General features: G+C 43.0%; 1 protein-coding gene across 7 annotated transcripts in view; it reads right to left on the reverse strand.

Annotated features, from left to right (window-relative positions):
- DENND2B (DENN domain containing 2B) overlaps positions 1-27,825 on the reverse strand; it is a 286,057-nt gene that overhangs the window by 167,965 nt on the left and 90,267 nt on the right. Inside the window, exon 2 of one of the 7 annotated variants that reach the window (XM_048854350.2) lies at positions 19,208-19,279. The exons of the other annotated variants lie outside the window; for them this stretch is intronic. The gene's annotated coding sequence lies outside the window, so the exon portion shown is untranslated. The remainder of the gene's footprint in view (positions 1-19,207; positions 19,280-27,825) is intronic. 7 annotated transcript variants of the gene reach the window in all.

A 27,825-nucleotide genomic window follows, 5' to 3' on the forward strand; every position in this document is an offset into this window, starting at 1 on the left:
TCCTTCATAGGTAAGAATTACTTGTTTTCCTCTGCTGTATTTAAGTGTAAATTCACAATCTTATAATCCCTCTCAATATGTTTCATGATCTACTTTATGGTCTTTAACTGAGTCCAAGCTCAACATCTCTCATACAAAAATTGAAGAAAACTCTCAATCAGAACTCATCACATGAGAAAAGAACAAAGTTAAAACTAGTTAGAAACATGCATATATCTGGTCTTTGCAACACCTACAAGTGAAAACCTATCACTTCAAAGAGGACCTGGTACTTGAATGAAAACTTTGAACCATTGTCTATTTATAAATGATGTCACTAATATACCACATATTCTATTTTTCTTCCTTTGTCCTTTCTTTTCTCCCCAAGGATATTTGCATGAAAACACAAGCTTTGCTTTCTAAAAGCTCATCTGCTCTGGTTGCTTATTCCCCATTGAAGTCATAATCCTCTGTTTGTGACATCAAAATAATTTGCACAATAGCCAATTTTCTGTGATGTCACAAATGGAGGATTATGACTTCAGCAGGAATAAGCAATACGAGCAGATGAGCTCTTATGAAGCAGAGACCCTTTTTTCATGCAAATTTCCTTTGTGATAAAGAACAAAGGGGAGAAATGGGAAAAATGGTGCACCAAACAACTGGTTTCAAAACACACTGTTTTCTCAAGGTTTTCTATGGGGTTTCAGCAATTCTTAAAAACATGCACTTTACAGTTCAAAGGACACTTCATTCTTCATCACATGCTGCTGCTTCTGTGGCTGCTGAGGAGCACATGCTGCAGAGCAGACACAAAGGGACCAAAGCTAAGCTGGGGCTTGTGGCATTTCCCCGAATGAACCTTCTGAAAACTTTCGCACTTCATTTGTAACTGAACCCCCCCCCCCTTCATATGCACACACCCCACCCCACAACCTCAATGCAGAACCTGCTGCATAGCTTAGAAAAGGCAACTGAAGCACCTCAAAGTTTATAAACTAATTTCTGAATTTGTGAGTAAATGTAGTAGCCATGTAAGTGCAGGGGTGCAATAGGGTGAACCAGGGGTCCCAGGCCCCCCTTTAATCCCTGACCAGAACTGGCATGATGGAGGGGTGGCTGGGCCAAATTTGAGTGGCACTGCAACCCCGTGTGCCTGCTTGGCCCCCACCACCCCTTACTTTTGCTGTCTCTCCAGCACCCATGGTCACCAGACTCCCCCAGCGCCTCTGGAGGGAAGCAGAGCAGGGGGCACCAGGAACCTCCAGGCCTCAGGAGGGTGGAAGGATTGAATCTGGGCTTTTGGTGCTTCCTGGAGAAGCAGAGACACCGAAGCAGGATGAGGTCTGGGGTTCCCAGAACTGCCTGCCCCCTGGTGGGGATGCTGCTCTTCAGCCAGATCAACTCTCTGGGTAAGAGCTTGGGATTGAGTGTGGGCCAGGGAAATTGCAGGGCTAAGTGAGGGGCAATACGGGAGGAAGAGCTTGGAGCTGCGTGTGGGGCAGAGAGACCACAGAGGTGAGTGTGGGGCAATGTAGGGGGTGGGAGGAGGAAGAGGGCAGGGCTGGGTGGGGACTGCAGGAGGACAGTATATGTGGAGCTGGGTGCAGGGGAAAGAGGGTAGGGCTGGGTGCAGAGACAGCATGAGAGCGCTCAGGACAGGTTGGGGCTGTGCAGGGCTGGGTGCAGGACAGTGGAGGGAGAGCTCTGGGCCCCCTCCTTAGGAAAATTCTAGTTGCACGCTGTGTAAGTGGGAGACAACCAGCAATGGAGCCAGGTGCTGTGCAAGCATCTCTCTCCAGGGCTGCCGGTGCACTTCACTTCCAACCTGGTAGACCCAATGCAACTCCTATCCAGGACATCTCATGGGTAGAAATTGTAAAAAGAGTGGCATTTTTATGATGTGCACAATGGTTTTATGATATATGATGGAAGGAAGGATGATTTTGTAGGCAAGGCACTGGGTTATGACTCAGGAGATCTGGGTTCATTTCCCAGGTCAGCCAGAGACTTCCTGTGAGATCTTGGGCAAATCACTTAAGCTCCACGTGTCTCACTTCCCTATCCGTAAATCAGGGATGCTAATGCTTCCTTCATGTGTCTTCTCTGTGTAGATTGTTACATCCTTCAGGGTAGGGACTCTCTCTTACTGGGTGATTGTAGGATGCCAAGCACAATGGGGCCCTGATCTTGACCAGGACTCCTAGGTGATATCTTACTACTAATTGTAAAGTGTACAAATGAAGGTTCAGATGAGAACAAACTCATTTTTAATTGTGCCCTAAATCCTGGGAAGGCCTCAGGAGGCAAATGTTGCTCAGTTACTCTGATATCCATCTGGATTAACTCCACTGATTTGAATGACCTTACTTTGGATTGAGACCTGCATAAATGAGAGCAAAATAGAGATCCAGGCTTCTGGAGCTGAAAACCTGTCGCCCATTGTGAAACCTGCACCACCTAATGTTCTCAGGTTAATCCACTGATGTCTACATCACAGCCTGGGCCAATATTTTCAACAGGTATTGAAATACTAGGAATTCCAGGGTTCTGTGCAGCTGCTGCTTTACAAGATATGCACTTACCCTGCCTGCAGATGCAAAGGATATAATGGGAAGTTTGTTTTGTGCCATAATCTGCAGTACTGGTGATGTATTTTTGGTCACTCTTTTTGTAACCTCAGTTTACCTCTGTGATCACAGAGAAGCCTGCGTGGCTCTCCTTTCTTGCCAGAACTGAGAAATACAGTAGACTGTTTAAAATAAATAAAACAAAGAGCCACCCACATTAAAACTACACAACATGAGTAATGATGTTGCTTTAACAAATGGTGCATTATGTTAATCTAAGTTGCTGTATATTTTCATATTCATAACATATATTTAAGCATTTGAGGGATTTTAGCATTTTACTAGCAAGTATGGTGTATCTAACCGAGGGTGGTCAAGGCTTGGCATAAGTATTAATCCACAGGTTTTCCCATCTCAGCTCTGGCACACTACAGTCACATGGACCTGTTCCTAAAACAGAAAATAACCTGTCTCCCATAAAGAAGGCCTGGATAAAAGCAAAGGCATCTGATGGAATAAGGAGCAGCTACTGTAACTGACTGAATTAAACTGAACAGAATGCTGAGTTTTAGTGGGGAATTTAACCCAGACTTTATAGCTAATATCTGAACAAGCAGTTTCAGGGTTAAATTAGCAGTACCCTTGAATAAATTGAGTGAGAGACAACAAGGCACTTTGCATCCATTGCTCAAAATGCCAAAAACAATTCTGTTGTGAGGTTCACCCACTGTGACAATGCTAACAATAGCCCCACCACAGAAGATCAAAGGAAGTAAAGGCTAGCACTGGGATGTCTGGGGGGATAAAGGCTTATGCCGCAGAAACCTTCCTGGATGCAGAGAGGAGAGAACCACCACCTGACCGGCAGCCCTGAGCACCACACTACAGTACTACCACCCCCATCCCCCCTCCACACACACTGATGTCATTGCTACTAATGCAGGAGCAACACTTCCTCCTCTTCCCATGTAGGTGGTGGCAGGAATGGAGTGACAGGCGGATACTGCTCTTCTCTCCTGACTCCCCTCCCCAGTGCAGCGACCAGCAGAAAGGGGAAATGACCCAGAGCAGAGGAGGGAAGACCAAGGAGGTGGAAGTGTGGGAGGAGAGAGGACAGGCAGGGGGCCACAGAGCAGGGGGGAGAAAGGTGATGGTGGAGAAAGAGGCAGTTGCAGTGCGGGGAGGTGAGCGAGAGAGAGAACAATGAAGGTAAAGCCTAGGGGAGTGGGAGCCTGAGTCGGTAAAGAAACATGTCATCTTTCAGTCCGTTTATACCATGCTCATCATTACGTGCCTGTATGTGTTGAAGAAAGAGGAGAAGGAAGTTTTTAGAAAAAGAACAAACAAGGATTTCAAATGGGTGAAAATGTATAGAAAATTAATCCAAGAGCTAATTGTTCCAGGACCCATTTCTTTGCCACAATTAGCAGTGGATGTGTTGTAACGCAGATTTGTATTGCCAGAGCGGTCAGAAAACTTGGTTAGGACACCATGCTAAGGAGCAGCACTGTTGTGCAGGCCACGTATAGCCCAGACAGGTTGGCCCTCTACGCCGTACAATATGAGATGTCTGTTTATAGGAGAAAAAGTGTCTGATAAAAGGAAAAGAACAGAAGGGGGAAACAAAAACAAAGGGAAGATATAGTAAATTACTTCAGCTTCTAGAAAGCTTGCTTTTTTTCAACATTTAATCTGTGATTTAACTATTATTATTTATTATTTTTACTGTGATACTAGCTAGGAACTGCAGTCACAGACCGGGACACATCGTCCTAGGTGCTGTACAGACACAGAACAAAATGTTGGTGCCTGCCCTGAAGAATTTAAAATCTAAGCAGCTTCAGACAGGGAGTAAGAGGAACACCACTTACTTTGAAAGCTATGGGCCAAACTCATTTCTGGTGTATCTCCACCAATATCAGAGTATTACACCACGGGTTAATTTGTCGCTTTCATTTCCTTTCAGAAAATCTGATAAAAATGGTGTCATGGCAGATGAAGCCGAGCTGAAGCCTTCAGTGTATAATTCATATTGCATTTTTGTTCAAGACCCAGGACTGGGCAAACAAGGAGAGGGAATTACATTTAGTCCCCAGATACAGTAACTTCTCCAAAAACATCCAGGGTTCAATTCAGCAATCAAAGATCACTCCACATCATAGCTGGAGCAATGGGCTGTGAACATGCGACCCTGCGAGCAAGAGAAAAGAAATGATTTCCTACCCCATAGTAACTGTGATTCTTCAAGATGGTATAATCAGTGTGGATCCCCCGGTAGGTGACTGGCAAACAGCATCCTCTCAGGGAATGAGCGTCAGCTGCATCTCTCAGACAGTGATTAGAGTCCTGCTCTCCTGAACCTGGCATCTAACCTAGCCTCTAAGTCCAAGGTATAGCATTTTACAAATGGCAGTGCCTTTCTCCACATTGCCTTCTGCCAGACCCCTCATCCTGGTGTATTTCTGCAGCGGGGAGGATGTTGCCTATAGACCTGTTCAGAAGTGTTCTGACAAAACACAAAAATTTTGTTCGAAAATGTTGCTTTGTTGTAGTGAAATGTTTCACTGATTTGCCAAAACTCTCTCTAAAACCCAGGGACATCTGCACTCTAGCTGGAGATGTCGTTTCCAGCTCCAGCACCGCTGGGGTGCACGGTTAGCAGGACAGGACAGGCCAGCCGCCTGAGTATCATTCTGCCCAGGACCCTAGGTACTTACCCAGGCAGCTGGCCCATCTCATGGCCCACATTGCCGTGGCTGCCCTTCTATTTTTGGCATGCTACCTCAATCAAAGCTAAAGCATGTATGTCCATCCGAGCTGGAAATTACACCCCCAGCTGGAGCGTAGATGTGCCTGCCAGACAGCTAACGTTTCAGAGTCCACGGTGTTTCAGGAAGCCTTCCAGGGCTCTGGGGCGTGCACCTCCCTGTACCACAGAAGGGAGCCTGCCAGAGCCTGAGCTGGAGTCAGGACTCTGGAGACTGACAGGCTCCACTGGCTCAGTGGCAGCAGGTGGAGCTGGAGTCTCTTGGGGCTGCTCGGGTCTACAGCAGGGAGCCTGCCAGCCCCTGGAGTCCTGGCTAGAGACAGGGCTCCAGGGGCTGACAGTATTGTGCACTGTGTCAGGGAGCCTGATAAGCAATTCTGGCTGGGGCTGATGTGTTCAAAATGTCAAAGAGTTTATGGGATTTGTCTTGTACGATTGTCATTTTGATATCTTGGGCTTGTCTATATGAACAGTTTGTTCACGGCAAGCTGGGGTGCGACTCTATCCTACACTAGCCTGCCATGCACTATCTGTGTGGACCCTGCTGGTGTGCATTAACAGTTCAAAGAGGGCTAGATCAAAGCAAACGAACAGTTAATGCACGATATCCGGATCCACACAGATGGTTAGTCTGTGGGGTAGATTCACAACCTGGCTTGCCACAAACTAATGATTTGTGCACACAAGCCCCAGGGGTCTCTCTGGGACAAGGCAGGAGATCCTGAAACACTGTAAAACAATCAGCCACTGGGGTAGGAGCTGGTGTGACTACCTCATCAAGTGACAAGGATGATTCTTTTGGTTGAATCTTCCACAGCTCCTATCTCTTGGGTGCCGCCATTGGACTCTGGAGGTGGTGGTCTGGACAGAGATCCCACTGGGGAGCCAGAGCCAGAGATATCCATCTCCTTTTCTTACTGGACCTACTGAAGGGGTGTCTGCAGGATAGCTGCGATGACAGTCCCCAGTAAGGCCAATATGGTTAGGGTGCATGGTATATGGGTTCTGGCCCAGTTGTAACTGGTCAGCCAAGTGCCATTCATGTCTCTTTTGTAGTGGAGCCTTGCAAGGGGGTTCTCTGGTAGTGGCTCTTGGGTCACTCTCAGAAGGTAGAGGAGAGGGATCCTTGTTCAACGCTGGAAGAAGGTATAATCCAGCAATGCTCAGTGAACAGCAGTGGCATAGGGTAATGTCTCGATCTCGGTACTGATGATTTCTCTGGAGGGGATCTTGATGATTCCATGAGGAAGTCCTGTAAATGGCACAGTAGCTGGCTCTGGTGTCTTTGTTGTTGCCAGTGCTGGCTTATCTAGCATCATTCCCTTAGCTGAGGTCTTGAACACCCTGTCCTTAGAGGAGTGATGTCTCCTCTCCTCTCTTTAGGGTGAAGTTTTAGCTGCACATCCTTCGACTTGGGAATCCTCAAGGAGAAGGAGGACTTATGCACCAAAAACACCTATCAGGGATGAGTATCTCCCAAGACAAGAATGGTGTCATCTATGCCCATTGTCCAAGGGGATACATCCATTGCAGGTCAGGTTTAGAATCCACCATGATGATTAGCGCGAGGTGCCTCACCTCGCTGTACTGGGGGGCTCCTTCTTTCTCTGTGTGTGTGTATGGATTGGAGGGTGTTAAGGACCCTCCAAATTAAGGAATTATTGAAGATCAGGAGAGTGAAGACATGTTTTCTTCATAAAACCAGTGAAGAAGATGAGTTTGAAGGTCAGAGAAAAACAGCAGATTAGACACTTGGCAAGACTGTCTAAGTGCCACAGGCGGGAAAAGGGAACGGAGAGAGGGCTGCAACTGCTCAGACCTTTATACCCTCATATGGGAGCATGAAATGGCACAGGGTGCACACACAGCCCAGGCCAACATTCTAGTCAACAAAATCCGGCCTTGTGCGCCTGAAGCACAAGTACACCAACAGTGGGATCCACAGTCACACTTCCTTGAAGCAGCAGCTCAGGATCCTCTCAATCCAAACCACTGGCAAGAGCTTTCTGGCAATGCTTTCAATCATGAGGATAAACACAAAACCCATATCACCATGCAGGAGCCCTATGTCGGCCAATCCACAGGGGGACTCTGCTCCCTCTGCTTCAGAGGAAGCGTGGATCATCCTGCTGTACAGTTACGAGGAAAGTCAAGGAAGGAGGAAAGTGATGCTCAGGAATGACGGGGAAAGAAAACCCTATGTAACACGCCTGGCTAGTCAGAGTGGCTCAAGAGCCAGAGTTTTTTCCATGGAGTTCTCGGATGCCCTTTGACCTATGTCTATGGCAACAAAGGGGGCATGTAAGCCAATGCCCGATGGCTTGAGATCCCTCGGCAGCTTCACTTCATATATACAGAGCTAGAAAAGACACAAATCACTTTCTATCTCCAGTGATACCAACTCCCATATTTCAGACTGTTAAGAGCTTAGTTCACCATCATGCTCTTTTTTCAGGCCCTTGTTTCCCTTTGTCTTACACAACCCTGAGCACACTCTGCACTCAGCAAATAATAAATAATCAGATGACAAGCTCAACACCCCATTTGCCCCCCTCACCCACAATTGCCTCTGTACATTCTTCCCTGTGCACCACTCCTATGCACGCAATGCTTTCCCACTCTTTTAATCACTCCCCCTCTGAGGGGAAGGATGCTTTAGCAGTTAAGGAGTGTGACTTAAGAGATCTGGATTCAGGTCTAGCTCTGCCACATATTTTCTGTGTTGACCTTGGGTAAGTCACTTAGGTCTAGATTTTCAAAATGTAGTGCCAGACGTTATGCTCCCTAGCCCATCTGAGCACGTGGCCTGTTTTTCAAAAGTGCTGTGCACCCAGCAGTTGCTCTTGAAGTCAAGCCTAACTTCAGCCACCTATCTTTGAAAATCTTTGTCTTAATTTTTCTGTGCCTTTGTAAATTGGAGCGAATAATGCTCCCTCATCTCAGTGTGGCATTGTGAGGATAAATCCATTAGTGTATGTGAGGCACTCAGTTAGGATGGGGGCTGTATGAGAACCTGGATAGATTTCTTTGTTGACCTCACAAGAACAATGAATGAATAAATCCATTATTAATAAAAAAACAAGAAACATGCTAGCCATTCCCTCTTCAGCACTCCCTTGGGCCTAACCCACAGGTCTAGCTTGCTTAGATGAGTGGCAGATGAGTGGCAAGAGCACAGAGGACCTACCAGCTGTGCAGCTTTGATGCAGCCGACCCTGCGGTCCCTGCTAACATCCTGCACAGCTGGCTGAGCTCTACGAAAAACACAAATAACTTTTTTTTTAATGAAACTGGCTTCCTGCCATTAGGGGATGTTGGGGATCAGAACCAGGAGGCCCATGATGGCCTCCGCTCCCTTCCTTGCCCAGCTCAGCCCCACCTCAGTCTTCAGACAGTGGACCAAACAGACAAGAGAGACTGGATAGCAGTAGGGGTGCCAGCCTTGGCAAACACAGTGAGCGAATCAGCTCCCCTCATTGCCATGCTGCAGGAGGGAGGCAGAGAGATGGCAGGAAGAACTGGGGAGAAGGAGGGACAGACAAATGGAGCAAGGACTGGGAGGAGGTGGGGAAGGCAGGGAGGTAGAAAGATGGAAGGACTGGATCAGGGAGGCAGACAGACTGATGGTAGAAGTGGAGTTGAGCTGTAGGGGGAACAAAGGGATGGGACACAAATGGGGGAAATACTGAGAAGAGACGTGAATAATTTCAATAGGAAGAGAAATGGGGAAAGTGAAGAATCTCCAGGAAAGGAGAGAAAAATGAGTTCCATTTGGGGGTAGCCCCATTTGTCCCTCAGCAGAAGAGAGGAAAGCCCATCTCTCCTCAGGAGAAAGGGGAGTTGCTCTGTGTTGTTTATATCCTACAGGAAAAGCCTTATAATCTTTATGTCATACTCTTGAAGATCCCTTAAGAGGAACGGACCTGCCATACTCTCCTGAATACAGCAGAGGGTGCCTCCCTCCCAAGACCCTCTAGATAGGGAGAGCCTTTATGAGGAGGTTTCAGAGTAGCAGTGGTGTTAGTCTGTATCTGCAAAAAGAAAAGGAGTACTTGTGGCACCTTAGAGACTAACCAATTTATTTAAAATAAATCTGCTGTATAAATAAATTGGTCAGTCTCTAAGGTGCCACAAGTACTCCTTTTCTTTTTATGAGGAGGATTTTTGGAGTCGCAGGTGGGGGGGCGGGACTCCATAAATGTGGATAGGTATGCAGACTCCAGACAGTTGCTCATCCAAACTCCAAATCTTTTGAGACCCTAATTCATACTGAAGAAGGCTAAAGTTCCCCAGAATGCATGCATAGCCCTTCCATAGAGGAGTCTAGCAGTTCCCAGATTGCTCCTGTTTGTTTGGAGAATTGTCTCTGGAAAGAAAAAAGTAAATGTTGGCAACGACACAAGAGTCATAATAATGTCAGCTAAATGCAGCAAGCTCCTCGTAGCCCCTTTGTTAAGAATTTTAGGAGCTATAGCAACAGCAAAAGAAAAAAATGTCATTTTTAAATCCCCAAAGAACATGGTTTTCTAATATGGAAAAAATCAAGATTTATTGCACCAGCAGCTCCCACAGGGCAGAGCTATAATACTGCACAATGATTTCAGTTAAGAGAAGGAATCATTAACCAGTACAGCTGGCCTTAGTAGTTGGCAGACAACATCTTCTCTTTCAGTGCACTAAGAATTCCACAGGGAACAAGCTGGCTTCTATTCCTGTATGACAGACCTTTCTGTCCCCTTTTGGTTAGCTTTACCCCTGGCGTCTCCCAGCTTATTCTGGTGGATCGACTAATGCCACTCATTTAGCAATGTGGAGGGGTAAGAATGAGACTCAGCAGTGTTTGCTTGAGTTCTATGTAATTTACTCCCATCCAATCCTTGCATTTTAGTAGCTGTAGCAGGATTCAACCAGTCTCGGCAAGCATCAATGAGACAGAAAGCATTTAGTTACATTCTCTCTCTCTCTCTCTCTCACACACACACAAAAAGAATGTCTAGCACTTCTGTGGTAACTATCTGGCAAAAAAGTGCCACTCTCTTCTGGCAACTTTACCAGGCTCTTAGAACAATTATTTTTGCTCCTGATTCAACCACTGGAGACAGAAGATCAAATTACATTTCTCTTCAAACATCAACACTAATTCAGTTTTCACTAAGTCAGACTTGCTGGAATTTCACTCATCTATACCAGAACAAAAAGGGAAAGTGTGAATCAACACTGAAAAGCCATTAGAAGAAACGTCAGGAATTTCAAGAGTCGCCCTTTGCAAATGTAGTTTTAAAAATACCAGTAAGATTTACTAGAGAAGAAATTGCTGATTTTCCTATTTAACCCTTCTCCTGGGAGATTTTAACAAGCTAAAATATTGGGGCACTGAGTCTCTTGCTAAAGAGATAGTGCCATAGTCACTGATAACACCTGCTAGCCAACAACCATAAAACTATGGTTTTAATAAGCTTCCCTGTCTCCTTACCACACACCAGCTGATAGATTTCAAGGGGCATGCATGGTCAAGTATCACTTTGTAACAATCCATACAGCCCTGACAGTTATATGGTAGACCACCGATAAGTGACCAACAGAACTCAGGACCTTCAGCTCCCAAAGCACTGATCTTTGCCACTTGAACAAAAGGAAAATCTCCGCAAGCTACCAACAGTCTAAAGGATTATAAATCCCTTTTCAAGCCTCCAGCCACCAGAGGGTGAGCCAGAGAAAAACACTCACGCAGTTCTGACATTCCAGGCAATACAAGCCCACTCGACACACGTACACCCGAGCCAGTTTGTTATAACCTTGCTCCTCAGAGCAAGAGAGCTGAACCCCTGGCGAGAGACACATTCATTTGATCATCATACCTATTGGGTTCCAAATGTCAGATAAACAACAAATACAAATAATTTCAAAATATCCTTTTGTCCTGCACTGACTAGGAGATGGGCTAGATGATTTGCTAGGTCTGTTCCACCCTTACTATTCTTAATGCGTGATTTCTATAGTGCCACTGGTGCATACAGCACATTAGAGGCATCTAAGGAGACAAGTTCCTGCTCCAAAGGGCTTATGATTCTATGCTACAAATTTCAGAGATTAAGGGACAAATCCTCTCCCCAGAACTAAGCCCTTTGCTGGTACTGGGGAATCTGGCTAACGGGAGCTTCTAGTCTGCTGAACAGGAGCAGACTCACTGTACTGGAGTAGTGTCTGGGGAATTAACACCCCCCTGCTTCCTGGGCAGGCAAGAGGACAAGGATCCAGACCCACATAGTATTAGATATTCCTGCCTTGCTCCCAGCACTGCCCTAGACCAGACCAACCCCTACCTCCAGCATGCAGCCATACTGAGTGCCCTCACAGAGCTTAACTTCATGCATGAGGATGTACAACCTCCTCAAGATCCTGCCTCTCCTCACCCACAGCATGGCTATACCAGCTCCACTGCCAATGGAGGCAATAGGGGACGCAATCCTCAAAAGCATCATCAAGAATACTGGATAACTTCCTATCTAGTCAATTGACGCTATCAGGAAATAGCCCTGCAGAACGTCTGGTCCCTTGTATTGTTTTCAGATTGGTTGTAATGCTGAATATCATTACTATTTAACAGTTTTAGAACATGTAACCCGAACATCATTTTTAGGTGTTTATATACACGTTAGAATCTTTTTTTCTGCAGCACTTGGAAAGCCAGTCTCCAATACACTAGCCCCAAATTTTAGAGCTAGTGTTCCTAGTTTAATCCAATTCGAAGCCATGAGTAAAATATAATTTAATAGGAATTTGATTTTAGAATGATCTCATTGAAAAAGCATATCCAGTGCTGCTTTTGCAACATAGGAAAGGCCATGGGGTAAGCCTGAGGGACGTCAGATTAACACTCAGATCAGATAAAATTTCAGTCCCTTTTCCCTTAAAAGGAAAGCGTGGATTGTTGCCAAGCAAAGAACATTCCATAAGCACTGGGGTAAATTTAGTATAACAGCCATATGGAATACCTTCTTTGAATCAAAACTGGGGTGAAAAACTATCATCTAACATGTATGCACTCCCAGTCCAAACGTTAGCAAGCCAGCAACACATTTGGACTCAAACTTTCTCCATCTCGTGGGACATCCCCACTCTAGCAGACTTTCAAATGCTAGCTTCACACATTCCTCCCAGTGAAAGCATCATTTATGCTTCTCTCTGCATTCTTACAGATTTAGGTTTAATGTTGAGGAGATCTAATTTGGTTCTGTTCCCTACAAATAATCTTTATTGGCTCTCTTAAAGCATGGTTATGGTCAGAAAGCAGCTCTGTTTAAACCGCATCTTTAGCAGTGCATATATCTACTGCTAATATGTCTTATGAGTCTCATCTACATGTTAGCTGACAAAACAAGACTTTACTACTCTCAGTGCTACAGAGATCATATAGCTATAGAGCAAAACTGGATTCTATTCTGCTCCTTTACACATCATCAACAGTCCAGACTTCCTTAATGGGGTTGGTGTATGAAACACAAAGAACAGGGCCTGATTTTATTAAATTGGATTGTACTGGAGCAGGTGGTGGCTACCCCAGCCTTGTTCTGATTTGTAAACTGAGCAAGACTGACATGGAAGTCACTGATAGGAAATAAATATCAAAATATTTATTTTTTATTTATTTGCATTATAGTAGAACCCAGGAGGCCCCATTGTGCCAGGGCTATGAAATGTACAAACATTTATGAGAAAGACTGTCCCTGCCCCAAACAACAATCAGACCCTGAGCTATCAGATATATAGTATCAAGCCGTAAAAACCCAAACCCTCAAAGTCGTACACAAATATTCTCTTCTCCTCTCCATCTGCTCTATGAACAACATGGCTCACTGCAGAGTGGTGAGTTGATATCACAGATGATATCACACCCGCATAGTCTTCTTTCTTCCTCTGTCTCTTTAACAGTCCTTCTCTTCAATTCAATTGCATACTACAGTACCATTGGCTGAAATGTGTCAGCGGGAGGAGGGGGAGGAATTTACACACAGATGAATGACATACAGTGTTTATGTATATACATATATGTATAGGTGTGTGTGTGTGTACACACACCCTATCTAAAGTACTAATTATTAATTAATAAATCTCATATAGAAAATGTCCTTCAACAAGGGATAAAGGTAATAATATTGATGTAATATGGTTAGACATCTGTAAGGTGTTTGACTTGACATTTTGATTAAAAAACTAGAATGATATAAAATTAACAAGGTGCACATTGAATGGATTAAAATTGGCTAGGTCTCAAAATGTAATTGTAAACATCATCGAGCCAGCAGGGTCTGGCAGGGACCAGTTCTTGGCCTTATACTATTTAACATTTTTATCAATGACCTGGAAGAAAACAGAAAATCATCACTGATAAAGTCTGCAGAGGACAAAAAAAATTGGGGCAGTGGTAAATAGGGAAGAGGGCAGGTCACTGAGTCAGAGTGGTCTGGCATGCTTGATAAACTGGGTGCAAGCAAACAATGTGCATTTTAATATGGCTAAATGTAAATAAATACATCTAGAAACAAAAAATATAGGCCATGCATACACAATGGGGTATTCTATCCTGGAAAGCAGTGACTGATAAACACTTAAGGGTCATGGCGGATAATCAGCTGAACATGAGCTGCCAATATGATACTGTAGCCAAAAGAGCTGATGTGATCCTGGGATGCATAAATGGGAGTCTCTAGAAGGAGTTACAGAAATTATTTTAGATCTATATTTGACACTGGTGTGACCCCCTTCTGGAATAGTGTGCCCACTTCTGGAGCCCACAATTCAAGAAGGACGTTGATAAATTGGAGAGGGTTCCGAAAAGAGCCACAAAAACAATTAAACAATTAGAAAACATACCTTAGAGCAGTGATTCCCAAACTTGTTTCGCCAGTTGTGCAGGGAAAGGCCCTGGCGGGCCGGGCCGGTTTGTTTAGCGGCCGTGTCCGCGGGTTCGGCCGATCTCGGCTCCCAGTGGCCGCGGTTCGCTGCTCCAGGCCAATGGGAGCTGCTGGAAGCACTCGCGCCGCTTCCAGCAGCTCCCATTGGCCTGGAGCAGCGAACCGCGGCCACTGGGAGCCGAGATCGGCCAAACCCGCGGACACGGCCGCTAAACAAACCGGCCCGGCCTGCCAGGGGCTTTCCCTGCACAAGGCGCGGAACAAGTTTGGGAACCACTGCCTTAGAGTAAGAGACTCAAAGAACTCAATCTATTTAGCTCAACAAAGAGAAGGTTAAAGGGTGATTTGATTGCAATGTATACATATCTACATGGGGAACAAATATTCAATAATAACCTCTTCAAGCTAGCAGAGAAAGGTATAAAATGATCCAATGGCTGGAAGATTAAGCTAGCCAAATTCCAGACTTGGACATAAGGTGTAAAAAAATAATCATGAGAGTAATTAACCATTGGAACTACATAGATTCATAGATTCACAGATATTTAGTTCAGAAGGGACCATTATGATCATCTAGTCTGACCTCCTGCACAACACAGGCCACAGAATTTCACCCACCACTGCTGCAAAAAAACCTCTCACCTATGTCTGAGCTATTGAAGTCCTCAAATCGTGGTTTAAAGACTTCAAAGACTTCATACCAAGGGTTGTGGTGGATTCTCCATCACTGACCATTTTAAAATCAAGATTGGCTGTTTTTCTAAGTGATATGCTCTAGGAATTATTTTGGGGAGGTTCTACGGCCTGTGTTACACTGGATGTAAGACTTGATGATCACTGTGGTCTCTTTTAGCCTTGGAATCTATAAACAAGTGAATTTGCTAGAGTGCTCTCTATAGTGTACATAGTGTACATAATGCTTTTGTAATAAAATTGTCCATGTCATATTATAAAATACAAGCCACAAAAAGGTACATAATTATATTATGAGATTTATAGCATGCCAAAACTCTGCAGTTTCAGTTTTATTCAAAACTTTTTTCTTGGTTTGATAAATTAACAAATCCAAAAACTGAAAGAAAAACTGAACTGAAGCCACCCCGTTTTGTCTTGTATCAGGTCTGACATACCGAGTTCCACAGGGTTTCCCATCAGTACCATAAACTGGCACAAGTTCACTCAAAACTCAACCCACCTCAGTTAACCTTTCTGTGACAGCTTGGCTTGCAATTACTTATTATTACGGGAAGCAGTACAGTGCACACAGAAGCTTCAACTAGGTCAGAGTCGCATTGTGCCATGTGCTATACAGACAAAATATTGTGTTTTAGTTTTGCCTTGTTTAGGACATTCAAAACTACATCAATTTTGACCCGTTTCAGCTTTTGTCATTCCTTCAGTTCTTCTAGTACTAAACAAAGATCTTCTGTGTTACCAAATTTACTAATCAATGAAATGATATATTTAAAATGTAATACTCTTGTGGTGAGCTAATCAACTGTTGATTGAGGGGCACTCATGCTGATAATGTTCTTTAATAGTAATTGGAATTATGAGCATAAATCGTCAAGGGACTAGGATCCAGTCTCTCTGGCAAGGCACCTCCTTTGCTTTGCCAGGCTCAATGTTTCTGCCTCCGGCAGTGGGGACCTGGAATAAATCAGTCCCACTCTGGGGAGATTTTATTCCGAACTCAGGTTTTTTTCTTCAATATTTGCAAGGTGGGCCTCAGGGTAGGCCCCAGGAGTACTTTTCAGCCAAACAAAAAGAAACAAGTTCCTAACAAAGGACAGGGATACCTCTTTCCTGTCCCTTCTCTGGGGAGTTGCCTTGTTATGCTGGCCTCTGGGTGTCAGTCCTTCCCCACACAGTCCCTTAGCATGGTTGCTTCCCCTATAGGGAGGAGAGCAGCTTTCCACCAGGAGAAGTCTTTTCTCCCTGGGGCCACTAGCCTGCTGCTACTTGTCTGCAACATCTCCTCCCCCCACTTCACCAGAAAAGGGATTTTTAAAGATCACAGGGGGCAATCCTTAATTGGACTCAGGTGTTCCTAGTTGACCTGAGGTAATCCCTTTTCAGCTCATGGGGAAAAGGGCTTTCACTGTTCTAAGGCTGATATACCTGCCTTCCGCTCTGCCCTCGCTGCTCCCAGGAGAGGAAGAAGAAATAAAATCCCTGTTGCAGTGGCCAGCGTCCCATCTCTTCTGCTAGGGCCTCATCAAGGCTCCCCCAGTCCCGGGACCGTGAGGTTGCAGGGAGTCTTGCCCTGTTTGTGGTTAGGGTGACCTCTGAATGGGCTGTGCCTTCATGACAGGTCCAGTGTGTTCTATATCCCGTGCTACTTTCAAATTCCCCTTGGAGGTCCTTTGTGTGTGCTGCTCTAGAACAGGTCTCTGAATCCCTGAGGGAATGAGGGAAGCTAGATAGTCCCCAGATTCCCAAAGGTAGGATGGTCCCCCGATTTCCCTGGCTCACCCTTCATCTCACTTAGAGTTCATTGTCTGCTCTCTTACAGTTGTCCGGTCTGACTCTGTCACATCTCCTATAGATGACTCATAATTTTATTTTGGAAATATGTCTGTCTTTTGTGTTTAATATCTATGACAATCTTAAATCTCCCTACTCAGTGCTCCTTGGGTAAATCTTTGCTGTTTCATGTAAAGGAAGCACTCAGCACAGGAAGGACATCCATACAGATCAATCAAGGATTATCTGTATCCAGTTTCATGCAAGCATCATGCAAAAGATCTTTTTGTTGATCTTGGGAAGAAAACTACAGGATATGTAAAACACTGCGAGGTGCTCAGCTGTATCACCAGAGTGACTGTATATGGAGTAAAACACGAAAGAAAACACCTGGGTGGATATAAATCTGGATCATTTCAGAAAAATCTGAGGCTTAAAGTTTTACCGCACACACTTTCAGTGCATTATCTCTGCTGCTCCAGACAGCTATGTTTTCTCAATAATTTGAAGGGTTTTCCTAGTAAGAAGTCAATATAGTCTGATTCTCAGGGGAGTGACAGAAATTCTCTTAAAAAATAAAAAAGTAAAATATCTTTCTGATACCAGCAGCACCAGAATTTCAGGTGTCCTCTTTAATAGTAGCAAGTTCCAGCCATTTCCAGTTCTACTGAGAAAATCAGAGCCAAGACATAAAGAATAATGAAATACCTTTTGTTATGTAACGATATCCCAAATCTCTCTCTGCTCCATTCCCACTGTCAACACCAAGCTATGCATTTCCACAGGAAACACAGCTTACAAAACTTTACAAATAGCAGCTCAAATGTGGCTGACATTTTGGACTCACTGCTCAAAAGATCATTCCAATTGGTTTAATGTATAGGGTTATTTTTAAAGCTTTATTTTTCATGTAGAGATGACTATTTGGACCTGAACAGTGACAACAGATACAAGCATTGGAGAAATACTCATTTATAAACTGAAACAGAGCCTTTCAGCCTTTAAAAAACAGCTGCAAGGAGGAACAAATCCTATAGATGACGTAGCTGAGCCAGAACAGTGCCATTGATAAAGTGTTCTTGGGGACACTAGCTATGACAGCACACTTCTGAAGTGAGACCATTGCACTTTGCAAATTTATTCTTATGGTTAATAAGATTTAACACTCATGATATCAAAGTAGTGTACAAACTTTAACTTATAAATAAGTCCTTTCCATATGTTAGACTTCTTCAGGGCAGAGATGGGCTCGTTCCACGTTTTGTGAATCACTGAGCACAGTGCTGCTATTTGACAGCTAGATTGAGAGTTTACTCTCAGCCCCATGTGAAGATGGCGTGTAGCTGTGCAAATCCCACAGCAGCTCTGAAAAGGAACAGACACACCCCCTGAAAGTCACAATTCCTCCAGAGCTCCTGTTAAGTGTAGCGGGGAGGAAACATCCTGTGTTGCATCATTACCAGACACCGTATACTCCCCTGCCCTTGCCGGATTCACTACCTGGAATATGGGGGAGATGTGTGAAATGAAGAATGGAGCCATGGCTCTGCTTACTCCCCCCTATACAAACACTTGTACTGGTACACAGTCACTGCTCCTCCCCAGCCCCCTGTGCCCAGACTCATAATCCGGATAAGCCCTGCAAATGCTCCTTTACTCTCTTGGGTGGCAATGTATGGAGAATCACAGTCAAGCCCTAAATACCAGTTGTGAATAATGATAAAGAATATTACTACTCATAGACATACTGGGTAAATTTTTTTTAAAGCACCTAAGTCATTTAGAAGCCTTAATACTGTTTTCAGAAATGTCTTTAGGCACTTAAGAGCTTAACTCCCATTGACTTTCAACAAGTCTTAAGCATCTAAGTCACTTGAGCACTTTTGAAAAGATTACCCCCCATAAACACAGTGTGTACAGAGGAAACACTTCATGGTCTAAGCACGTAATTCATTCAGTATATGAGCACATAAGCTAATCAGAGTGAGTGCAAGTAAATACTTGGATAGGCATCCTCCAAAAAAAGCCTAATGTATTTAAACATTTTCCTGCAGCATAATTCACCTGCTCAAATGGGTGGAGTGTTCAGGCAGTTAGAAGAATCCTTTTTGGAGTCATGAAATGAGTGCATTTGCTATGAGAATCAATAGGCAATCCCACAATGTAATTTACTACACTACAATCTCTTTTCAGAGATCCACACTTTAGAAAGGTGTGTCCTTCTCCAATATACAGAAAACACTGAGACAACATCTTTAAATAAATTATAACCCACCTACCCTCACCCCAAAAATATTGTCAACAAGGAGGCTTTGACTTCACACCAACCCAAGGCACCACATCATGCTTTAACAGAGGCATTTCTTTTTCTCGTGGAAGGAAAATCTAATTTGACAGCTAAATCTTTCCTTTGAAATGTACATTGCTTCAGTCAAAAGCCCCATTATTCAGTGTGCTATTAGACAATAAAATTAGAGATCCTACTGATAAGGATTTAAATCAGTTACCTATCTGTGGAAGAACTCCATATCCACTATTATTGTAGCCATGCCATTCAGGCTCGTAGGAAACTTGCATGTCTAAGCAGAAAGAGAGGGGCAAATTAGAAAAAAAAAATCTTTTCTATAAATAGGGCCCTACCAAATTCATGGCTGTGAAAAACGCATCATGGACAGTGAATTCTAGTCTCCCCCATGAAATCTGGTCTTTTGTGTACTTTTATCCTATACTATACAGATTTCACGGGGGGTGGGGGGAGGGAGGAAGAGGGGACACCAGCATTTCTCAAACTGGGAACCCTGACCCAAAAGGGGATTGTGGGGAGTTTGCAAAGTTATTGTATGGGGGTCATGGTATTGCCACCCTTACTTCTGCACTGTCTTCAGAACTGGGTGGCTGGAGAGCAGCGACTGCTGGCCAGCCACCCAGCTCTGAAGGCAGCGCCCTGCCAGCAGCAGCGTGGAAGTAAGGATGGCAATTCATACCATGCCACCCTTTGTTCTGTGCTGCTGCCTTCAGAGCTGGGTGGCCAAAGAGTGGTGGCTGCTGGCCGAGGGCCCAGCTCTGAAGGCAGCCGCGCAGAAGTAAGGGTGGTGATACCATACCATGCCATCCGTACTTCTGTGCTGCTGTTGCTGGTGTTCAGAGCTGGGCTCCCAGCCAGCAGCTGCTGCTGCTCTCTGGCCAACCAGCTCTGAAGACAGTGCTGCCACCCGCAGCGGCACAGAAGTAAGGGTGGCAATACTGAGGGTCCCACCCCCACAATAACCTTGCAACCCACCCACCCCCACAATTCCCTTTTGGGTCAGGACCCCTACAGTTACAACACTGTGAACTTTCAGATTTAAATAGCTGAAATCATGACTTTTTTATTTTTAAAATCCTTTGACCATGAAATTGACTGTGAATTTGATAGGGCCCTATCTATAAACACACCCTACTTCATTCCAAGTGAAACGTTGAATTCAGGTCTCCTGGATCAGATTTTGATTTAGAAAACCACTTAAAGCCAAACAAACTTGTCACCTCAAAAGCTCAATCAGCTCAGGCCTAACTGTACAAACATTCCATTACACTTCTCCACCCTGTGATTTCAGCTTCCCCTACCACATCAGCAAATTATGGCTCACAGCTGTAAAGTTTCTAGATGCATGATGCCTAAATAAACTATTTCCCAGTAATGGGACTGTACATTATTTTCCATGAACTTTATCATGGAACATATTGCTAATACCATTGGTCTGAATCCTGAAGTTCCCTTTTTCCTAAAATCAATGTAGTTTTGTCTGGAGTAGTAAGGATGAAAGGGCCCAACCCAGCTTCCACTTGAAAACAATGAGAGTTTGGCCATCTGGACTTCAGGACAAACTAACAACAGGTTATTAAACCATACCAGCAGCAAAAAGAAATAGAGGACACCTGTTAGGTATTGTAAATTTATGGTGCTTTGTATTTTAATCCCAGTGTAGGGGGCACTTTTTACTAGACATGATATTTACAGATCTGGTGTTACTATTAATCATTCACATTTAACTGATTTGAAATTAGGAAGTCTATTGAGTGTTTTTGTTAAGGCTAATAGTATTACTTTTCATTGAAAATAAAAATTAATATGACAACATTAAACATTTTTCCCCAATAAAAAGTATTTGGTAAACATCTCCTTTTCTGTCCATTTTTTGCATATTCCCTAAAGGTCAAGGAAGACAGATTCTCTTAGGCTTAGATCTCATGAACAGAATATCCCTTAACCGGGTCACAGGACGGACCTTCAGATGATGATGACATCATGATGTACTTTTCATAACTCCACAATTTTCAAAGTGGAGACGGAAGATGCAAACTAGAGGAAGGATAGTCCAGTGATTAGGGTGCTAGCCTGGAATTTAGGAGATCAGAGTTCAGTTCTCTTCACCACAGACTTCCTGTGTAAACCTGGGGCAAATCACTTAGTCTCTGTGCCTCAGTTCCCCTTCAGTACAATGAGGATAATAGCACTGTCCTATCTCACAGGGTGTTGTAAAAATAACTTCACTGAAGATTGTGAGGTGCTCAGATACTACTGTATTGGAGGCCAGGCTAAAACAGATGGAAATTAAGGAAATACAAACAAAAACATGAACCCTGTGTAGTTAATTCTGCCCAATAGATTCAGAATATTCAACATTTGGGAAATAAGTTTGAAAAGTCTCATTTGAAGAACAGTTCTCAATGGCAACAGTGAATTCTATAAGCATAAGAGGAAGCCAGGAAGTGGGGATGAAAATTAAAAAGTTGACTCTGAATGAAGAATTAAGTTAAAATCCAAAGGATTTGCTCAGATTGGCCCAGAAACCCAAGTCTCTGCCTCAGGATGATGAGAGCTATTCTAACATTTGTCCTTGCTCAGGGCTGGGTGCAGAAGATCCCACACTAACATGGTGGGGGAGGGTAAGGGAAGTGAGATAAGGTCTTTCAGAATTAGCCATATACATAGCTGTAGAAACTCCAGCACATTTACTTCCTATGGGCACAGCAGACAGATAATCCTGTCTGATCTACCTGCCTAGCTTCCAAAGCACATGCACAAAACCGGTTTCTACAGACTGCTTCTAAAATAAGCTCCTAGGTTCTGTGCAGTTCTCTCTGGAATTTCATCAGTATTTTTAGACTTGGTTGCATCACACTTTCCTTCTAATCTAAATCCCTTTAATATTCCCCTTGAATGTGGGTCAATCACAGCTTTTTGAGCTACTTACAATGTTCTATTTTCTTTGTGAATTCAAACAAAAATTGCGCTTCTCCTCTCTAGAAAGATGAACAGAGCCTTTCAAGTCAAGTCTACTCCAGAAGAATCTACTGTACCATTTTCTCTTATTAAACAAAAAGTATATTTAGACAGCAGGGCTTCCCAGCCAAAATAGCTGGGTGTACTGGGAATGGCATAAGAAAAATGGTGTTCCATGATTCACTAACAAGCAAAACGAAATGTGAATCCCCCAGTCACCATCAGACATTGCTTAGGGCACAAACAAGGCTCCACCATGACTATCTATCCTAGGCTGCTCTATGCATGTCCTCGGTGTGGGTAAGTCCCACAAGTTTTCCTTCTCTTTATTTCAGTCAGCCCCTTTTATGTGTTTCTCCTGCTGCCCAATGGCACGACTGCCATGGTAGATGCTCTGGCTTCATTATTAACCGGTGTCCCAGATATTTCTATCCTTTTTTCTGGATAACTACCAATAAAGTTACACTCTCATTAATCTCAGCATTTGTTATAAATAAATTTAATTTAGTATCTAGTATTTTTCTAAGGAATTTGCTTTCAAATTAATTTAAACTGTCTGTACCTTTGGTGAATTTCCACCTTTCCCATTCATATGTTAAGATGGAAAAAGCAACTGAGCTGAAGATTCATAGTTTGGACAAATAACCATGTAAACTAACCATTTCAGCAATAAAAAAATTTGATTGAATATGTGAATTTACAAAACCTTTAAAAGGGAAACCATAACAAACAGATTTAACCACTGCTCCGTGTTTTAAAATGAACATATTAAGGATTAGTTCATAAATTTGTTCATTCTTGTAATTTAGCTGAATTACAAACTTTCAAAGCTAGGTTACTTCAAAAACATCCCACATGCTTTGATACTCGGCTTTCAATTCTCCCTCCTACAGATTTCCTTACGCTTTTACCCTTATGAGCTCTACCAAAGGAGTCTGAGCTAAAGGGGGGAACGGACCAAAGTCTCCAGCTGAAACTGAAAGAGGCAAGTGGGCCTTTTGCGTGCGGCAAAGATGAAGTGAGAACAATTAATAGCATTTTCTGCAAAATTCCACTGAGCAGTGTCATAATTTGTACTCACTGAAATAGCATAAACTAAAACGTAATGGGACAAACTTTTTTCTCAGTCCTACTGAACTAAATCCAGAGTAATTCAGCTGACCTCAGTAGAATTAGTTTGGATTTATACTGGTAAAACAGAGCAGACTCTGGGCAAAATCCTACTTTTAGATGCTTGCTGCAGGTTGGTGACCTCATCCTGAGAGATCCAGGCAAATTTCTGCTCTCTGATCCACTCAGCAGATTGGTTATATTGTTGTGGCTTCCATGCTGTGGACTGGTTAAATCCTGGTTTCCTACTTCCCCTCAAATAATCCACAGTGAGAATCCAGGCACAGAATTTTGCCCTAGGTTTCTTAGAATTATTGATTTATAAATATCCCAGAGGGAAAAGAGAGACAGTCTGTGCTAAACTGTGTATCTCCTTGGGGCACACATTGCATACACATTAGAAGAAACAGCTATTTTAAAGCATTCATACAATCAGCTGCTCACTAAGATAAAAGTGCACATTCACTATACCTCAGGAAATGCCTCATCATCTGCTAGTAGTTACAGAGCAAGTTCCACGAGAAACACAGTGCAATGCAGACTTCTGAACCACAATATTTAGTGCAGCATTCATGTAAAAAGCCAAAGGGGCAGTGGGCCCTGTGAAGACCAACTGGTATGTGTGTAATTTAGCTGTTATGTGTGGTATCTCACTTTTGTTACTATTACAGAATAAGAGAAGAAAACTCAGCCTGGTACCAGTATTCTTCATCAGAGAACTGCATGGAGAAAATTGGATGCCTAGATCCATATTCTTACCAAACATTTACACTCGCCTACATTCACCCCCACAACCAAAGTGAAATTTACCCTGATGAGTTCTGGGTGCAATGTGTTCCCCATCCAAACACAGAAAGAACATGCTGTAACCTATTTATCGCTCTCTCTTTTTTAAAAACAGAAGATTAATTATATTATTTTCAGCTACCTTATCCAAATGTCATTACATTAGTGGCCATCATTCATGTTAGCTGCATTGATTTGGTATTATTTCAAAATTCTAATGCTTCTCTTACTCCCCTAACACTTGAGAATTCTGAATCAAATCAGTTTGGTTAGACTGTGAAATGATTGTGCAACACTACAGCTCTGTGTGGTTTCCTCTCTTTAATTTTGCTCTGATGTTGACCTTCACCCTTAATTCAAGGCATAAAATCATCATCAAGAAGAAAATTTCCCCCCTCCAGTTTACAGCTAAGTGCATTACGGGGGAGTTTATGACTTTCTCTGAAGCATCTGTCACTGGCCACAGTTAGAACACTGGTCTTGTTGTGACACGTAGCAATTCTTGTGCTCAGCATTCCCAAAATCTTTTAAAACAATTTAAAGAATTTTTCCTTTTTTTCCCAGCAACTTGATATGTTTACTCATAGCTTGGCTAGATTCTCAGCTGGCTTCAGTGGAGCTACACTGATTTACACCAGCTGAGAGCCTAGTAGACCTTTTATTAAAGTTTAATCCCGGGAGATGGGAGAAAACATTTTTCCAATTTGGATAAATATTATCAATCATGTAATTTGAGAGTACTTCTTGAAACATAAAATTAATTAATTTTGCATTAAAAACTGCAAGTCCTACATTTCTAACATGCAGACCATTGATTTCGAGCCTTTTACAGGAATAGCTAACTATTTTGTATGCAGTGCTAAACCACTCCTCTTGTAAATGACATAGTGGCAACAGCTAATGAATTAGCACCATTCATTCCGTCTTCCCATACTGCTTAGCATTTCAAACTATCATGAAATAATGCTGTCATCGAATATCAGCATTAATATTTGTGGACCAGAAAAGTCACACGTGCATGATTAAAACCAACCTGTAACGTAGAATGACTTCTTCCAATAGAGAAAGTTAAACCCATCATTAGCATATGTGACTTTATGAATTCCTGAGTTTTAACTTGAAATATAAGACCCATGCAATCCCTCAACGTTATCTAGTATATTGGTTTGCTTTTCTCAATATTATGCAAATACACACCGCAACATCAATACAACAATCAAAAGAAATCTAAACAAATGTTTTATGTGTGAAGGATTATGCACAAGCATAAAAATCCATCAATACAGTACCCAGCCATGTGCCCCAACTCCAAACTCTTCAAGAGGACTTTAACTAACAGGAACAGGAAAGCAAAACTTTTGCTATGATATAAATAATTATTTATTATTTGCATTAAAGTGTTGCCTCAGGACACAGCTGAGATCAAACTCCCATTGTGCAAGGCACTGTACACACACATAGTAAATCTCTGCCCCCCCAAAATTATAATCTAAATAGAAAAGCAATACAAAAAGCAGAAGGGGAAACAAACACTACTTGGTGGAATGACCTGCCCCAGTTCACATGGTAGGTCAGCAACAGGACAGGAATAGAATCCAGGGTCATGAGTCCCAGCCCAGCACCCTGTCCACTAGACCATATTGCCTCTGCCTAACATAGATGACAACAGTCACAGATAATAGAGATGGCAATGACATGAGATAGATTAGAAACACTTTGTGGCAAGACTTTTTGTTGTATGTATGACTTGTACAATGGAACCACAATTCCTTATTGGGGCCTCTAGGTGATAATGTAATACAAATATTAAATGATAATAATTTCACAAAATGTATATGATAAAAGTAAAATGTAAAGGCATCTAACACAAAAATCAGTGTAATTATGTGATAGAAAATGATCTCATGAAATTATATAAACCACACCGTTGATATGGAGTTCAAAGAAATTCTGTTGCCTGCTGCCCAAGAGAAAGTCCAGCTATAGTCATTAGGAGTAAGGAAAAAGGGATCTGATTGGGACTGGTGTTGATTTTAATCCTCCAGGACAGTGGATATTGTCCATCACTAGCATGGAATTTGCTCTTGAAATCTCACTATTATTCTATGTAAACCAGCCAAGCAAGTGGAATGATAACAAATATTGCTGTATCGAACTCCAGATGCCCTATAAGGATTTCTAGTAAAAACTGGCACTAAGCTTCAGTTTATATTTGTGGTTGCGGGGGTAAAGATCTTCCCACTTTCTGCATCTATGGTAGATTGTTAAGGTATCTGATAGAATTTCATCGGGGATAGTTCAATGTCCTATGAGACAAGAGTCAATATACAAAAATACAAAAAGCCACTCCATATGCTTTTGCACTAAGTAACAGACAAAAATCAGTGTTATCCACTGGATAGCAGAAGGGATCCCATAAAGACCACAGGTATTTACAGGAATTTGTGTGTTCAAGATTCATAGCTTTTAAGGCCAGAAGGGGCCATGGTACACTTTTAGTCTAACCTCCCACATAACACAGGCCATAGCATTTCAACAAGCAACTATTAGCATCACCTTTGTTGGAAAGATTCTTCATGGTGTCTAAAACCAGCTTCACCATTTGATCTAGTAACTAATCTATCTGACTTGGCTGTTCCAAAGTACCCATCAGTATAGTATCTCTAGGTACTGTATACAACATTAATTAATAATGGCTCCACTTTGAGTTCTGGAAGGACTCCATTCCCCACCCTCCTATGTCTTTGCTGTTGCCCTGAATGAGGTCATTTTAGGTGGTTGTCTACTTTCAAGCCAAACGTGGCTGGCCTACTTTTCTCCCTCCATCATTGCTGAGAAAAAGCTTGTGCACAGCAATTAAGTCTTGCATTGTGCTGCAGATGCAGCAGGATCATTCGCCACTTAAAAGCATAGATTTGTATCTCGGCCTCAGAAAGTATGTAATTAACCCTCACATTAGCTGCCAGGACATGTACGTGTCCCAGCAGCAATACTCCATAGACATTCATTGAAATGACTAGAACACCTGAATATATCTAGTCAATCTCACCATGCAGAAGAAGGAAGAGGGTGGCAGAAAGAAACCTGCATTCAAGCAACGACGAAGTTAAGAAAGACAATATCAGCCCTTTAATTTGTGAAAGGACTGCTTTTCAAACTCACACTGTGTCCTACAAATCCAGGAGTAGCCAACATGAGGCTATGGGCCAAATGCAGTCCACAGAGTTCTGTAGTTCAGCCCAAGGCCCTTTCATATTTAATGGAGAGGTGCAGCTCACTGAACAACAGCTACCAGCATGCAATGATCCACTTTGACCCATGTTGGGTCCTGAAAGCTCTAGAAGTCAAACTTCTGTATTAAAGACAAGGACAGCTACAATGTGCTCCATTTAATGCAAATTAAATGGAGCCTTTGAGTTCTTGCCCGGTTATCAGTATAATCTTCAATTGGGCAAAATTTAGCTGCCACACCCACATTCCTTCACAAGCTCGAACTAAAATTTCCTCCATGGTCCCCTTTCATACACAACAATGGGCCAGACCCTCAGCTAATGTAAATTGGTATAGATCTATTGAGCTTGACTGAGCCACATCAATTTACATCTGTCGAAGATGTGTTCCAATATATGAGCATACTGCAGGCCAATTTTTCAAAATCAGCTGCCTAAATTGCACCTACAAATCCCACATTTGGTCATGCACAATTCAGGCCTCCACTTTTGAAATAGTGGCCTCTAACATCTCTGCTTTCACTCTGAAGTTTGAGACAGCCCCATAGAAATAATAAAAACAAAGAGTCACATTAATCTAAGAAAAGAAAAGAAATCAGGTAGTTGTGTGTTTGAAAACTGACCTCTGGAAAAATGGTAGGAACAGAGAGAGATAAGTATGAGCTTAGAACATAATTTATCATTGCTCTGCAAAACTTACAGGAACACAGCATCTTCCCAAATAAGGCATGAG

The sequence above is a fragment of the Caretta caretta genome, chromosome 6 (assembly GCF_965140235.1).
Source record: "Caretta caretta isolate rCarCar2 chromosome 6, rCarCar1.hap1, whole genome shotgun sequence".
Lineage (NCBI taxonomy): Eukaryota > Metazoa > Chordata > Testudines > Cheloniidae > Caretta > Caretta caretta.